Below are 16,312 nucleotides of genomic sequence, written 5' to 3'. Positions count from 1 at the left end.
ATGTTGCAAGCCTAGTGCAGGGAGGGCTGGTGTTGCACTTACCGTGGGGCCGGGGTAAGAGGGAACAGCTGCTTCAACCAATGGAGAGGCACTACCAGCAGGGGCCGCTGGGGAGAACACCAGGGAGAATGTGGGCTCCTTCTTGTCAGTTATAGTGGCGTAGCCTCCTTGAACCCCGACTTGGCCATAGTAGGATCACGGGCATGTGGTCTTTCTCCCTCGTGTGTTTGCTCAGACTGGCTAATTAGACTAAACTGACCAAGTGACCTCATCCAGTTCCCTAACCCAGTGGCCCATATAAACCCACATCTCAGGCTCCAGGCACAGAAACTCCACTCCGAAGGAACCCAGTCCGGGATCGACGTGCACAGGGCTGAGGACCAGCAGCAGAAGGGTGTGGGCTCTTGCCAGAGAAGGTGAGGTGCAGAGCTGGGCTGAGCTGGGCAGAGCCCACCACGCTCCCGCACTTACACTCACCTTTGGGAAAAGTCACTCTCGCTACAGAAAAGGAGCAAGGAGGGACTGAGAGAGGCAGGGGCTGTCTGCCACTGCTCCTGGGGCTCCCTCCCTTGGGAAGGCAGCATCGGGGTGGGAAAGAAGTGTGCCCCAACACGTGAGGCCCCGGCTGTCTCATCTGTGTGACTTGTGGCAGCCCTGGTTGAGAAACCATTGGGAGAGGCAACTCTGCCTTTCGCCCAGTTCAACCCAGGGGCTCCCGGGCCCTACTGAAAGGTGGGGTCTACCTGTCACCATGGGGCGTAGCTCTGCTCCAGAGGCCCTGTGGGTGCCCTCCGCAGGGCACAGCCCCCACTCCTGCACCTACAGGGATTGGAGGCCAGGGGTCTCGTGGGTCTCTGGGGTCTCGTGGACCCAAAGCAGGTCCTTCATCCACGGTCTCTGTCCCTTTCCGCTCGTATATTCAATCCCTGTCGACACAACAGCAACAACCAATTTTTGGGGGGGAAAAAAACAATCCCACATAGCTATATTTTCCACAGTGCTTCGAAAATTGGCTGGAGCTGGGAGCGCGGGTCCGTGCTGGGTTTATGAGCTCTGGATCATGTTCCAGAGAAGCTTCTTAGGGCCGATAATAGCGTTCCATAATGCAAACACTTTGAGATCAGTAGCCATATAGCAGTTTTAATGGTGCAGCTTATAAAAGAGTTTTTAATTAGGCAGCGTCCACTGTGCGGAATTATGCTTGGGTCCTAATCCTTCGAATTAAGTGGCTAATAATGAATAATACCTCTCGCTGTTCTCAGTAATGGTTGCGTTCTTCACAGGTCTAGCTTCTTCCTCTTTCTTTCTTTCTCTCTCTCTCTTTCTTTTTCTTTCTTTCTTTCTTTCTTCTTTCTTTCTTTCTTTCTTCTTTCTTTCTTTCTTTCTTTCTTTCTTTCTTTCTTTCTTTCTTTCTTTCTTTCTTTCTTTCTTTCTTCCTTCCTTCCTTCCTTCCTTCCTTCCTTCCTTCCTTCCTTCCTTCCTTTCTTTCTTTCTTCCTTCCTTCCTTCCTTCCTTCCTTCCTTCCTTCCTTCCTTCCTTCCTTCCTTCCTTTCTTTCTTTCTTTCTTTCTTTCTTTCTTTCTTTCTTTCTTTCTTTCTTTCTTTCTTTCTTTCTTTCTTTCTTTCTTTCTTTCTTTCTTTCTTCCTTCCTTCCTTCCTTCCTTCCTTCCTTCCTTCCTTCCTTCCTTTCTTTCTTTCTTCCTTCCTTCCTTCCTTCCTTCCTTCCTTTCTTTCTTCGTTTTTCTTCCTTTCTTCCTTTCTTCCTTTCTTCCTTCCTTCCTTCCTTGCTTCCTTCCTTCCTTCCTTTCTTTCTTTCTTTCTTTCTTTCTTTCTTTCTTTCTTTCTTCTTTCTTTCTTTTTCTTTCTTTCTTCTTTCTTTCTTTCTTTCTTTCTTTCTTTCTTTCTTTCTTTCTTTCTTTCTTTCTTTCTTTCTTTCTTTCTTTCTTTCTTTCTTTCTTTCTTTCTTTCTTTCTTTCTTTCTTTCTTTCTTTCTTTCTTTCTTTCTTTCTTTCTTTCTTTCTTTCTTTCTTTCTTTCTTTCTTTCTTTCTTCTTCCTTCCTCCCACCCTTCCAGAGATATTACATAATATTTATGTGGCAGAGTTCTGGTAGAATTCAGATAGGCCACAGGATAACTAAGGCATGCTTTTTGAACAGAACTTCTTAGTTCTGCCTTCCAATTTCAGCAAATCAACACACTCATGTTATTTTCAATCTCTGCCCGTGGGTTGCTTACTATTGGTCACAGTTATGGGAAGCCTGACGGGGAATGCAGAGGCTCTGGTTCAGCTTCCTTATTTTATAGGCCGGGAAACTGAGGCACAGGGGTCGGGTTACCTGCGCAGGGCACATCACTTCTCGGTGCAGATGCCGGGACAGACCCTAGCTCTGGCACCTGGCCCTCGGAAGTGTTCTTTGGAAGTGCTCAGCTTTGTCTTCATTTACGAAGGCTGCTGACAGCATGTCTGAGCCGATGACTTCCCAGAGGCTTCCTGGTGCTCGTGCCTTGTTCTAGAAATCAATACTGTATCTGCTCCCTGGTATGCATGAGGAGGAATGCTGGCTAGGCTTAGACAGCAGAGAGTTCTTGCTGAAGAGAAACCACGAAATTAGCCATCAACACAAGTCTGACCACAGCCTGTTAGAATCCCACCACATGATTCACAGGTGTTTCTGTGCTTGGACAGTGGCCGTGTGGACAGAGCCGTGGGTTCAGTGATTCTCAGTGTGAACGCGCGTCCGAGTGTGGACCATGGGCAGCAGTCTCGAGCTCCTGCTGCGGGGCGGTCGGGGCACAAGGGGACTCTCGCCCTGTGGGGAAGTGGTAGCCAGTGGGTCCCCGTTCTCCTTCAGTACCCAGTGGCCTATGAGCCCCCGACTGCCTTGGCCGGCTGCCTCAAACACGTCTGGAGTCCCTCTTCATAATGCGAGGGGATAAACCTAAAATAAGGCACAAAGGGACACAAAGATGTAAGAGGCACAGTCTGGACCTCAGGTGCTGCCAGAAGTCCGAAGACGCTGGGTCTGCTCCTTCCTGGACACACATTTCTGCGGCTTGCTCTGCATTCACACGTCCCCCTTCTCCAGGACATGCCTCATGCGTCCATCGTCTTCTCTTCCTGCTGCAAGCCCGCCTGAGGTCAGGGTGGTCCTGCCCCCGCAAAGCCAGGGCGTGGCTGCCCCCGGAGCAAAGGTGGGTAGAGGAGCAGTGGCCCCACCATCACCACCTTCCCTCCCCGGACGCGGCCTCTGGGCAGTTTGATGGGGGACCTTTGAAGGTCCCCTCACTTTCCAGACCAGAAGGAGTCAGAGATAGCTCACAAACTTCCTGCTGTCTGCAGAGACAGGTGAGGGCTCGGCCAGGTGCCGGGGCAGCGGGGGAAGCACCCCCTGGGAGTCGGGCTGGGACAAGGGGCCACGGCCTCTCGATGTCAGACCCGCAGTCACTGTGCCCCGGGCTGGACTCAGGCAGCGGCGACCCGACAAAATAAGCCGTTCCTAAAGTCTGCAGCCCTAGAAATCCCAAAACCAGGGCTGCAGCTTTCTCTTCTGGGAAAGAGTCAGCTTGCAGAAGATGTTTGGCTGGGCTCTGACCCCCGAGGCCGGCAGCGCAGCCGCAGCGGGCAGGGCCCAGAGCTGGCCCTGGCCGCCCTGGATCTCCCTTCTCAAGGACGTGTGAGCAGGACACTCGGCCCTTCTGAGTGGCCAGTCCACTCCTTCAGGGAGGGTCTTACACCCACCCCCAGGAGTCATGGGATGCGCTCTGAGAACACCTTCCAGGGGCGAATGGGAGCTGTGGGAGCTGGGCCCTCGTGAGGTGCCGGGGACCGTCCCCATGCTCGATGGAAAGCGTCCCTTTCCTGCTGCTGTGACTGCCGAAGGAAACAGAGACCCAGGGAACATGCTTATCACCCTGGGCCACAGCCTCGGGGGAGTTTCAAGACTCACCCAGGAACCCTGGCCCCCTGGCCCCCAGCACCCACAGGTGGAGCCACGCTGGCCACGGCTAACATCTGCAGAGGGAAGGGAGTCCAGCCCCCATGCTTGGCTAATCTAGGACACTATTAATATGGGCAATTCTTTTATTCCTACAGCAGCATGGAAGCCCAATACCTAGAATACAGTAGCTGGATCACACAAACCTTGACTTCTGCTAATGCGTTCGCTCTTATAAAACCTTATCAGCTTATTTCCTTAGCCTATATTTTACCACAATTGCTCTGTTAATCTAGAATAAATAGAAGCTAGCATAGCTGACGACTCCTCATGAGAAAAGTAAATAATATTGTTTTTCCTTTTCCCCATTGTTCATGCAGGTTTGTCAGAAGGGGAGAGAGAGAGTAGAATGCTATGCTCAGATGCTCCATCCGCCACTTGAATTAAAAGTGGGAATTTAACAAAAAATATCTTAATGTATTCCCGTTTGCTGGATCTGGACACCCGAGCCACGGAGCGTTTCAGTGCTGACATTTGCGTTCTGGCTGCAGAGGGTGAAGGCGAGAAAGGCCGTAACCCAATCGACCGTGTGACATTCCGGGTGGGGTGAGTAACCCTGCCAAGTCACAGAGGGACTTGCTAGCGCTAAGATGCGTTTTGATCTTTGGCATCTCAGAGTCTTGATAACGCAGCTCTTTCTTTGTCTTTGACCCACCTTCTTTATAAATTCCTTGAGGCGCTGGATCTTAATAGTGAGGAAATGCCTTGTACAGCTTCCTAGCAAGATTCCGTGTGTCACCGCATTGCTTCCTGGTTACAAGCCCGGCTTCCTTCCTCTGTGACAACTTGTCACCCTGCCTGACCACGCTGACCGGTCCAAATGAGCAAATGCCCTCAGGGGACGAGCTTGGTGGAACCTGCACCCTGACTAGAGTCTTCCTCGGGTGACTTCTTCCAGCCTCCCATGTGCCTGGGACAGGCCATGGATGTCATCCCCATCTCATTTGTAACTTGTTTCCGTGACGACACACCACTGTCCCTGAGACACACCTCACCCCAGTGACACGGGCTGGCTCATCCAAATCCACCATCACCCCAATTTTCAGTGCAGCTTTGACTGCCGGGCTTCCAGGCGCCATCAAGCAAAGGCAGTGCTGAGAGCGGAGGAGATGCTAAAAATGATAAAAATATGGAAATTGTGAAATATTTATTGGCCAACAAAACAATTACATTGCATTGCTGGATCTATAAAGTAGTTCCGTTAATAAATATGTTTCAAAAGTAAGATTCTTGTCGGGGCACCTGGGTGGCTCAGTTGGTGAAGCGTCTGCCTTCAGCTTACGTCATGATCTCAGGGTCCTGGGATCGAGTCCAGTGTCGGGTTCCCTGCTCAGCCGGGAGTCTGCTTCTCCCTCTCCCTCTGCTCCTGCCCCTTGCCCATGTTCGCTCTCTCTCTCTCAAATAAATAAATAAAATCTTCTAAAAAAAGATAAAATCCTTGTCAAAAATAACACGTCCATGCTCCTTAAAGCAAAATAAAACTTCTGCGTATTGGTTATTTGAACACTGAACCAATGTCATGAGCACATTGCCCTTGACATGCTTGTAATCACTGCTATAACCCCTTCTCTTTTCGTGAGCGTATCTTTTCTCTTTTATCTCTTCATCTCGTCATATAACTGCAATCTTCTTCAGATCTTGTTTGTGGTTAATAAATTTGAAATTGTAGACACTTCAATTGACTCTTCTGTATAGATCACAGTATGTTTAATTGAGGAAATGTTCTCTGTTAATGCTGAGGTATAAATAAACTCAGAATAGTTATGCTAAAGGAAGGCTAATCTTAATTCTATTTTTCATATATAAATGTGTAAATATTTCAGGCCAAATGTTTTCATAGGTACTATCTTTATGCCTCCTTTCAGGGTACATTTCTTTGGCAAATATACTTATAAGATAAAACTTGTCAAAGAAATTGCATTCATGATTCATTTGAATGTTTCACCATATTTAGATCCTGCAAAATTGTGTGACTTCTCAACTGAATTCCATTCTGGTATACGGAGTATAAATTTATCCAATTAAAAATGACTGTTCCCTCAAAAGATTTTTCCCACAAATTGAGATATACCAAAGCACAGCACATGGAATCTCAAAACTAAATCTTACACATGTTGTTGCTCTTATCAATTTAATGGTTCAGGACTTTCTTCAACTTTGGCCCATTGACATTTAATGAAATTACTGATAAAATTGATTTTAATTTTGCTGCTTATTCTGTCCCACCTGTTTTGCCCCTTTATTCCTTTTCACTGTATTTTAAAAATATTATGAATCAAGTACTCTTCGTTATTGTATTTTATGGATATTTAGACTACATTTTCGTGTTTTCCTTTTAGACATTGCCTAGAGATTGTAATATGCGTCTCTGATTTATCATGGGCCATGCAATAGAATGTTTGCCACATCTGAAGCAGACAGGCATGGCTCCGGCATATGGGCAGCCATGAGGTGTGCTCGGTCCTTCCAGAGACCCTGCTGCAGGGCAGGTAGTTGGGGGCAGCGTCCAGCATCTGGCTGAGACCACAGTCTTGCGCCCGGGCTGCTCTCAGCCAAGGATGGCAGTTAGAGGAGGGTAATGCCATCTCCTTCCCGGGCATAGGATGCCTTTGACAGACGGTATAGCCTGGGTCCCCCAGCGGCCAGGCTGGGCCACAGTCCAGACGTCTCCTACCTGGTCCTCCCCTTCCTGTCTCCGTCACGAGGGTCAGGCCAGCATCATGATTTGAGGGCTCTGCTCACCTGCTCCTCGGTCCTTCACAGGTGTCCCCAGCCAATCTTCTGCAAATCTTCGCTCTGGTGTCCGCTTCTTGGTACCAGAACGGACAACAGGAGATTCTTGCAGGAATATAATTCCATGTAGACCTTGCCCTTCCTCCAGCCGCCCCCATCAACTGTTGCATAAGCCTGAGAAACATACAAGTTACTGTTGCTTTGGACAACTAATATTCTCTGATATTTACTCACAGTATTTGTCCTTTCTCTGGCTTTTTTCTCTTTCCTTTTGCAGTTCTTATTACCAGCCTGGATTGTTTTCCTTCAGTCTGAAGAAATTCTTTTAGTATTTTCTGAAGTGTGGGTCTGCTGACAACGAATTCTCTTTGCTCTTGTTTTTCTGAAAATGTCATACATTTTACCCTCACTTTGGAAAGATTCATTTATATGGATTTTTAGGTTGGCAGGATGTCCTCCCCCCACAGCCCACCCTTTCGTTTAAAAATATAATCTCATGGGGAGCCTGGGTGGCTCAGTCAGTTAAGCATCTGCCTTTGGCTCAGGTCATGATCCCAGGCTCCTGGGATCAGGCCCAGCATTGGGCTCCCTGCTCAATGGGGAGCCTGCTTCTCCCCCTCCCTCTGCTTCTCCCCCTGCTCATGTTCTCTTTCTCTCTCTGTATCTCTGTGTCTCGAATGAATAAATAAAAAAAATCTTAAAAAAATATATAACCTCATTGCCATTTGACTTCCATTAGACTATTTACTATTATTCTGTGGCACTCATATTCTGTTCTTTACTTGTTTTTCCTTTTATTTCTCTGTTCCATCTTGGGTATTTTCTATCAACTTATCTGTCCTCTGCAGTGTCCAGCATATTTTTAAATCCATTAAATAAATTTCTCATTTTAGGTGTTGTATTTTTTATTTCTAGAATGTCTGTCTGACTTTTTAAAAATAGATTTCAGGATGGACACTGGGGAAGGTATGTGCTATGGTGAGCGCTGTGAATTGTGTAAGACTGATGAATCACAGAGCTGTACCCCTGAAACAGATAATACATTATATGTTAATAAAAAAAAAGAAAAAGAAAAAAATAGATTTCAGTTCTCTGTTGAAATACTGCATCCTCCACTTTGAGTATTTTTCTCCCTATTTAACATATTAATCACATATATATAGTTAATCATAACGTATAATCAATTAGCTTAAAAACCTTGTCTGATGTCTGAATCGCTATGAGTCTGATTTTCTTGTCTGTAGAAAAAAAAAATTTAGAGGAAGACATTAGTTTCCTCCAAAGAGTTGAAATTTTGTAGCATACTTTCTCATAGTTCAAGGATTGTATACCTTCTAGTTTCTTCCTGATTTAGCTTCTCTCCAGTACCTTGAAAAAGTTCATTTTTATAAAGCAAATTTTTTAGATTTTATAATTACTACTAGCAGGAGAGTCAGAGCAATAAAAGCTACTATTTTGTTTATTTTAATTTCATGATCAAAACTAAATTCCCCTTTAGTTTTTCTTAGTTGCGTTTCAACGCCTTCCTGTTCATGGTTTTGTTTTGAATAATTGTGCTTGATAAAATCCTCAAAAGCTAGAGTTCTTGGAGATTGTCTTCGGTTACTACTTTAACTAAAGATTTCAAAATGTCATTTTTTAAATAAAGTGCCATTAATAGCATTGTGAGATGTTAGGTTCTGCAGAACTCATGTATTTCTAAACTCAAATTCACCATAAGTACCAGAGGAAAAAAATATGTGGCCTTGATACACATATCTTTATTTAACACCAGCTTAACCATAAAAGTTCTATAGTCCAGCTATTCTAACTCTGTGTGTAACTGCATATATATATCTCATATATATTTCTAACATGGTAAAATTTGATGGCTGTAGCTTCCATTACCACTGGTAGACGGTCATAGCTTGGTCGACGAAATTATGAATTATATTTGCACCGTAACCGACACCAGGTTCCTCCCCTTGGGCTCCTTAATTTAGCAAGAACATTACTTTACCCCCAAACTGTGTCATCATTGCAAACAACCAGCTTTATTCCAACGTTGGACTTGTTGACTGAACTGCATTCACAAGAATACGTGTTTACTTTTCAAAAGGATGAATTTCTCAAGGCTTCTCTTTGATTTTACGAATTAAATTTTTTAAAAAACTGGAATCCTGTGTTGGAATGAACACACCCGGTTTGCTGTTTGTGGCATCTGATGGCGCTCATGAGGTGGTCCATGGAGCCCCCTCTGCTGGCTGAGCGGCCAGGGGTCCTTCCCGCCCTGCTCACCCTGTGCACATGAGCAAGCCTAGGGTTTGGGGTGAGCTAAATGATTTTAGAAGAAAAACCAACTGATCTAAATGAAAAGTTAGGCTTCTCTGTGCACGCAAACCCACCTTTTGTATCCTCATGTGCGACATTATGATTTTTGGTCATGGTTTTATATGAGTTACGACTTAGTTTTTAAAGTAGATGCTGACATTTTTTCAGCAGATTTGTGTCTCCTCATTTTTGCGAGTTCCGGGTTACTATCAAGGTCCCATGGTGATACAATGCTGATACACATTTTCTGCAGTTTACATGCTTATCATCCACTTAATTGAGAAACAAATGAGGTAGAATTTTTCATTAATTGTGTACTTTTTAAAGCTTACTGTGCTAAAAGGATTTCTGGCAAATTTGAAAGACATTACCAAATACAAAGTTAAATACCTTGTTGATAGTCATTCCATGCAGAGCAAAGCCGTGGAGGCAACGTCCTTAGACCATCGCTCTCTCCAGCAGAGCGCTCAGCCGTCACTTCCCTGCATGCACGTCTCAATGTCCTGGGGCTTCCTGACAAATTACCACAGACTGGGGGGGGGCTTCGCACAACAGAAATTTGTTCTCTCACCGTTCAGGAGGCCAGAAGTCTGCAGTCGAAGTGTCTGTCAGGCTGGTTCCTTCTGGAAGCTCGGAGGGAGAATGTGTTGCCCGCCCTCGCAGCCTCCGGGGGCTTCCGGCAACCCTGGTGTCCCTGGCTTGTGGAAGCATCGCTGCGATCTCTGCCTGGTCTTCACCAGTTCTTCTGTGTGTCTCTATCTTCAGACCTGCTCTCTGTTCCCTTGTAGGGACTTCTGCATTGGCCTCAGGGCGCCCGGCTCCAGCATGACCCCATCTTAACCTCATGAGGGCTGCAAAGACCCTTCTTCTGAATAAGGCACATCCCCGGGTATAGGGGCTAGGGTTTGAACCTATCTTTGGGGGATGCCGCTTACCCTCCTTCGAGATGTTTCCCCAGCCTATCAGTCTCTGCACTGGGCTTCTCACAGTCCACAGCAAGGACCACAGGTCAGGGCACAAGTGTCTGGGTCACCCAGGGACCATTGGGGCAGCAGCTGACTCCGAGCACAGCCCCACTTTGCCGATGTGAGAGCCCGTGTGCCGTCCTGGAAAGGGGCTTTTAGGAAAACCCAGAGCTGACAGTTTTGCAATAGGGGGATGAGCCCTCGGGATAGAACAAGCAGGGGCCAGTAGGGGTTTCCAGCCAAGGAGCAGGTCTAGGGGGTGTGTGGGTGGAGAATTACTGGAGAAAACCCCCGGACGGGATGGTCCCGCCCGGCTCACGGATAGGATCCCCGCTGAAGGCCGGGGGCTCAGACGTCACCTGGGGGTGGTGGGGGCAGGCCTGTGCTATGGTGGGTAAGGGTTCTCGCTGACACTGGGTGATGCCAGGACAACACGTCTACTAGGCAGGGGGATCCGAGGACCCTAACCCCGGTGGAGGAAGGGGTCTGTCGGGGTGCTGGTCACCATTGCTTAGAAAGGTTTGAGGACAGAGAGCCGAGTGAAGGGAGGTCGTCTGAGACCCTGTGGCGGCCACAGGAGGTCTGTGTCCCCGCCTGCGGACCTCTGCCCATGCTCGTCTCTGCTTTGCTCCCCAGCAGGCCCACCCCAGCCGCTGTCCTCCTGGCCCCGGGGGTGGTCTGAACAGGCACTTCGTCCTGCCGTGTCCCGGGGCGGAGCTTTGGGGCCAGCCCCTCACTGCTGGGAGGTGCCCGCGGCTGTGCCCATTTCCCCACTGCCCTGAGCTGCGGAGCCCCGCAGACGGTCGCCTCTCAGACACTGTTCCTGGTCTGGCCCCTGCACTCCGGGCTGCTCTGGACAGAATGTTCGGCAGTAGCACCGTGGGATGTCTAGGGACATCCCACCCCAGCCGGCCGCCCCCACTCCTGATGAGGGACGCCCCACCCGAGCCAGCCCCCCACGCCCGCTGCTCCTGGTGAGGGACGCCCCACCCGAGCCAGCTCCCCACCCCCGCTGCTCCTGGTGAAAGACGAGAAAGAGAGGGTCTCACAGTGCTCAGGACGATGCTGTCACTCACGGCTGTAGGGCTCCATGAGTCGCCTTTCTGGGCTCTTTCCAGTTGATGGCATGGCCCCCTTCTTGCCTCAGGACCAGAGAGTAGACAGAGATGGCAGGCCCCGAGGGAGCAAGGGCCCCTGCCGCCACAGGGCAGAGGGAGGCCTGGGGCGCTCTCCCTCATCTTGTTTAGACTTGGCCAAGAGGCTGTTAGGATGAAGACCCCGAGAAAGGGGCATCTGTGGGCAGGACTAAAGTGAGGCCCCGAGAGGCCAGCATCTCTGAGGTCACCCCCCAGGAGCCAGCCTCACCCCGTTCCCAGACGACAGCTCCACCCTCAGTCACAGCTGACCTGGAGTTTGCCGCGTCCCTCAGGAGGAAGCCTTTGCCAGCCACCACCACCTCCCCACAGCAACATGGATGACTCGCCTGGTGCCCCTGGCCACCGTGAGGAGCCACGCATCAGCTCCGGAAACCACGTGGCCCGGGGCCTGCACAAAGGGCCGGCTTGGCCAGCCACCACCTCCTCCCCACGGCAACGTGGATGACTCGCCTGGTGCCCCTGGCCGCTGTGAGGAGCCACGCATCAGCTCTGGAAACCACATGGCCCAGGGCCTGCACAAAGAGCCGGCTTGGTCATCCACCCTGAGACCCCAGGGCCCTGCCACTGTGCAGAGGGCTGTCACTGGGGCTGACGGCGGCCAAGAGGGGTGCGCAACAGAAGCCGTGGCTCACCCCACTGTGCACTTCCCAGCATAGCTCTCATGCTCCAGAGAAAGCAATTCTCCTTCCCCTTTCACCATCAGAAGCAAGGCCAGTCGTCTCCTTGGCGTGGGAAATGCCTTCTGTCCAGCGTCCTAGAAGTGATTTCCACCACGGCACACCCAGCCCCCGGCAGGCTCGCCCTCACCCATGTTCCTGGACGTCCTCAGGCCGAGGCAGAGAAACACTCGTGGCTGGGCTTCTGCCAGACCCCCTCAGCCCTGCAGAACCGATTCACTTGCCCAGGAAGCAAGACTCAGGGCCGCGTGGGGGCGTGGGCTCGGGGAGCTCCATGGGCTCGGGGGCAGTGAGCCCCTGGCAGCCCAGGTCTCAGCACGCTGTGTGGCTTGGGGTAGCTGGTTTGGCATCTCTGGTCTGGGGTTCCCCGAGGCAGGATACATATGGGTGGTTTCTGGTGTCCTTGACATGTCATGATTTAAGCTGTCTGGTATCCCAGGAACCTTTAAAGGAGATTTAAGATAAAGGAAGAGGGACGAAGTTTTAGGCTGCTCCACCGAATGGCATGTCAGTGTGGTTTGCAGTTTTTTGCAAAGAGCACTGAGTGTCTGCCAGGTGCCAGGGTTCCCTTGAGGTGCAGACCCAGCATCCGGCCCTTTAATGGAGCCGAGGGGCCAAGGCAGGCACACCCGACACACATTCTCACCAGCCGGTGATTGTGGTGGTCACCACTATTTGAGCCCTTTTGCAGACTCCAGGTGCCGTGTTCAGATGGCCTTCACGGGGCGTCTCGGCGGGTGGAAGCTCGCTTGGTCACGGGGCTGAGGACGTCCACCTCGGACAGACTGCAGAGCCTGGAAGTCTACTCCAAGGTGGGAGGGACTCAAACACCAAGTGTGCATACGGGAGTGGGGGCCCAGCCTCGTTCCCTGCGGAATCCTCAGAGGTCCCACTGGGGACCGGAGGCTCAGTGAGATCAGGTTAATGGTGGCCTGGTTGACGGGGGCTGCAGGGCAGGGCACACAGGATGTCTCTGGGGACACGGAACCTAAGCAGCTGCTTCCCTGCAAGCCGCTGGCCAACCTGAGCAGCCCCAGCATCACTCGGTGGGCTCGGGGGTCTCAGGGGCTGACGATACACTGCTGTCCGGGATCCAGTGTCCCTGTCACACCCAAGGTCCTGGCTTTGAGTGTCCGCACTGGGTCCTGGGGCCATAGGTCTGGAAGGGTATAGGTGGCTGGTGGTCTGGTTCCCCAGAGAGGAGGAGGGGCCTGGCCTGGGGGGCCAGAGCTTGGACCTTGGGTCAGAGACCTGAGTCCGCATCTGGGTCTGTCCTCTCTGGGCCTCGGCTCCTCATCCTCAGGTGGAGTGGCCGCAGCAACCCTGCAGGGCTGCAGGGGGGTGGGGGGACGTGTGCAGGCCCAGCAGGTGCCGGGTGGGGAGAGCTCCTCCTGATGGCCCTGATGGTCACCGTGGAGCTGGCCCCCGTTTCTACACCGCACCCCACAAGCCTCACTGAAGGCCCGTGAGGCTCCCATTTACCACTCCAGCGAGGCTCCTCTGGAGCAGGCCACCGCTTTTCCAGGTGGAGCCCGGCTCTGGGGAGTCCGCCGCGCTGCCCTTGCCGGCTCGGAACGGAACCCATGAGACCGTCCTCGGAACGCCAGGAGCGCCCCGTGAGTGCTCTGGTCCCACTCAACGCAACCGAGGCATTTCCTTGCTCCTTCATTCGTTCAGCAAGCATTTGTTCAGAAATCACGAGCAGGACGCTGCGCAAGTTTCTTCAAGGTGTCACTTTACCTCCTCCTCCTCCATCTGAAGCGAGGAGAGAGACCCAGGGGGTGCCTGCATTTTCCAGGCTACCCATGTCAGTAGCCTAGCTTGGACTTGACCCTGATCTGGGCAACGCTTGGAGAGCGCCTACCTCAGCCCAGTGCCACAGAGCCTACATGGGTGGTGGCTCCTGAGGGGAGCCCTGGGCCGTGGCCTTCGTGTGGCCCAGGCATGCTTCTTGGTTGCCTACCTCCATCTGGGGCAGGGGGACGTTTCTCCAGCCTGAGAAAGGACCCTAGAATGTTCCCCTGGGCGTCCCGATGCACAGCTGAGACCAGGAGGGATGCGTGGACGGGCCTGCGGGAGGCTGCCCCGAGCTCCTTGCTTGTCTCCTCCCCGCCCACATGGCATCAAAGCACCGAAGGCTGTGGGAAATAAGCTCAGGATGATAAAGTGGGTGTGGGGCAGGTGATAGCCAGTGCTGGCAGGGCAGGGGGCGCGCCGCTTCCGGAACACTCCAGACTGGGTGTGGGGACACAGGGGAGCTCCTCCCCGGCCATCCGTCCACAACCCACTCAAGGACACAGAACTCCTGTCTCCCCAGGCGGAACAAGGGGGCAGGTCTTCTGCGAAGAAGTGGAATGAATTGCTTAGGGCACAGTGCCTGGCTCAGGATTCACTGAGGGAATGGGAGCCCCAGCGTAGCTCGTGTGGCTACTGGTGTCCACGGTCGGGCAACGGTTGATCAGACCCCTGCCCCCAGCTGGTCTTCCATTTGCTCCCTTCTTCCAAGCAGCTGGTCACCCTGAGCTTGTCCGGTCAGGTTCTTCAGGAAGTCAGCAACAGGAAAGACCGAGAGGGAGGAGAGTCGGTCCCGCGGGGAAGAGAGAGCGTCATCTCTGCACGATGCCCCAGGCAGGAGGAGCAGCTGTGCGACAGGGAACGGGTCTGGGAGACAAAGCGGGGCAGCCCCCCGGTCGGCAGGACGGACAGACGGAAGACACGGGGACAGGAAGCAAGTCTATGGTCTCCCCCGGGGGAGAGGAAACAGACGACCACTGCCCTGCAGCTGCCCGGGGGGCAGGCAGAGCTCTGCCGGCGCCCTGCAGGGGTCTCTGCTTCTTCCCTGAGCCGCTCGTCCCCACTCCTCGGAGGGCACCGGACATGGGCATCCTGTAAATCTCATTTTAGTGCCTCTCACAGCAATTTTATTAGTTCCCAATTCTTAGGATGTGGAATTGAATTTGAGAAAGGTCACAGTTGGACCGCGGGCCGCCCCAAAGAGGCAGAGGCGCAGGCCGGGCCCTTGGGGGCCCTGAGGCCCTCTCCCCCCACGGAGGCCCTACCTGCGCCGGCCTCCCCTCAAGGCCCCCCGCCCCAGGGCCTGGCGCCCCACCAAGGCTTGCGAGAGAGGGGAGGTGACCTCAGGGCCGGCTCACAAGCCTGACCCTGGCCCCCAGCTGCCCCCACAGAGCCCCTCTCTGCTGCCCGAGGTGATTTCGCCTCATCTTCTGGGATTTCACTGGACACTGAAATTGCGCTGGGCTCTGCCTTGTCACCCATGGTGCCATAGAGGGGAAGTTCTTCCACTGGGACCGGGCGGTGGTCCGCAACAGAGTAAGAGGAAAGACTCGTGTGGGGACAGCGCTGAAGGAGGGCAGAGAGCCGTAAAGGCTCATGTGCCATGGACCCCGTGCTCCCAGGACCCTGGGGTCACCATGAAGGAGGACGGTAGCTGTGTGCGCTCACACGGTAGTGGCGGGTTCTCCCCTTGTCCCCGTGGGGGCGGGCGGCAGAAGGAAACACGACTGTCCTCCTGGCCATGCGACTTTCTGGGTTTATTGACATGGGCCCAGTCTCCAGATGGGGTTGGGGTTTTCCAGTTCGGAGACGCCGGAATCTGTTTCACACGCATCTAGCGAGGCCTGTGGTTGCGGCCCGCCGGCCAGTGCCTTCAGCCCTGCGGTCCCGGGAGCCTCCCCACATCCTTCCCCTCCCCCGGGGACACCATTTCAGGGTCAAATGGCCAAAAACTTGTGGTCCTGAGGGCAGGCGTCGCCCTCTGCTCGCGGAGGGATCGGGGAACCTGGGAAGAACATCTCTGAGGGCCAAGGGGCAGGGGCGTCAGGCACGGCCCAGCGGGAGAGGCGGGACGTCCCTCCAGGAACACGGACAGACGGACATCAGAGGTGCAGCGGGGGGGTAAGGCTCTCGCCAGAAACGGGCTCTGGATCTGGGGCGGACAGGTTTTCTTGACCTCCGCTCGTCTCTCCCCCCACGTTCCTCCTTTTCCCTTCCGCCCGATCCCGCGTCGCTTGTCCAAGTGAGGACAAGAACTGGCTTCCGACCCCGTGAGCCGGGAACCCTCCTCCTCTGTCCCAGAGCCGGTGTGTCCAGGGCCCGGCCCTGCGGCTTCTCCCTGCCCTCCCCTCCGCACCGAGGAAGGTCTGCCTCCTCATCCTGCGCCCAGATGACCGCAGGCCGCCATCTCCCCAGTTCCCCGGGACCTCAGACAAATCTTCTAGAGCCAGCACGTCTGTGCCCGCCTCCTGAAGTGACCCTAGTGCTTCTTTAGGGTCGTAGGCTACTGTGGCGGGGTGAAGAGTGTCCACCAGGAACCTTAGAACGTGACCTTATTTGTAAACAGGATCTTCGTAAACGTACTTAGCTAAGGATCGTGAGCCTAAATCACCCTGGATTTAGGGTGGGCCCTATAGGGGAGGGCTGGGGGCACACAGAGCTGGGGGTGAGCAGCAAGCCCAG

The sequence above is a fragment of the Zalophus californianus genome, chromosome 3 (genome assembly GCF_009762305.2).
Source record: "Zalophus californianus isolate mZalCal1 chromosome 3, mZalCal1.pri.v2, whole genome shotgun sequence".
NCBI classification, from domain to species: Eukaryota; Metazoa; Chordata; class Mammalia; order Carnivora; family Otariidae; genus Zalophus; species Zalophus californianus.
Note: the sequence above shows the minus strand (reverse complement) of the source record.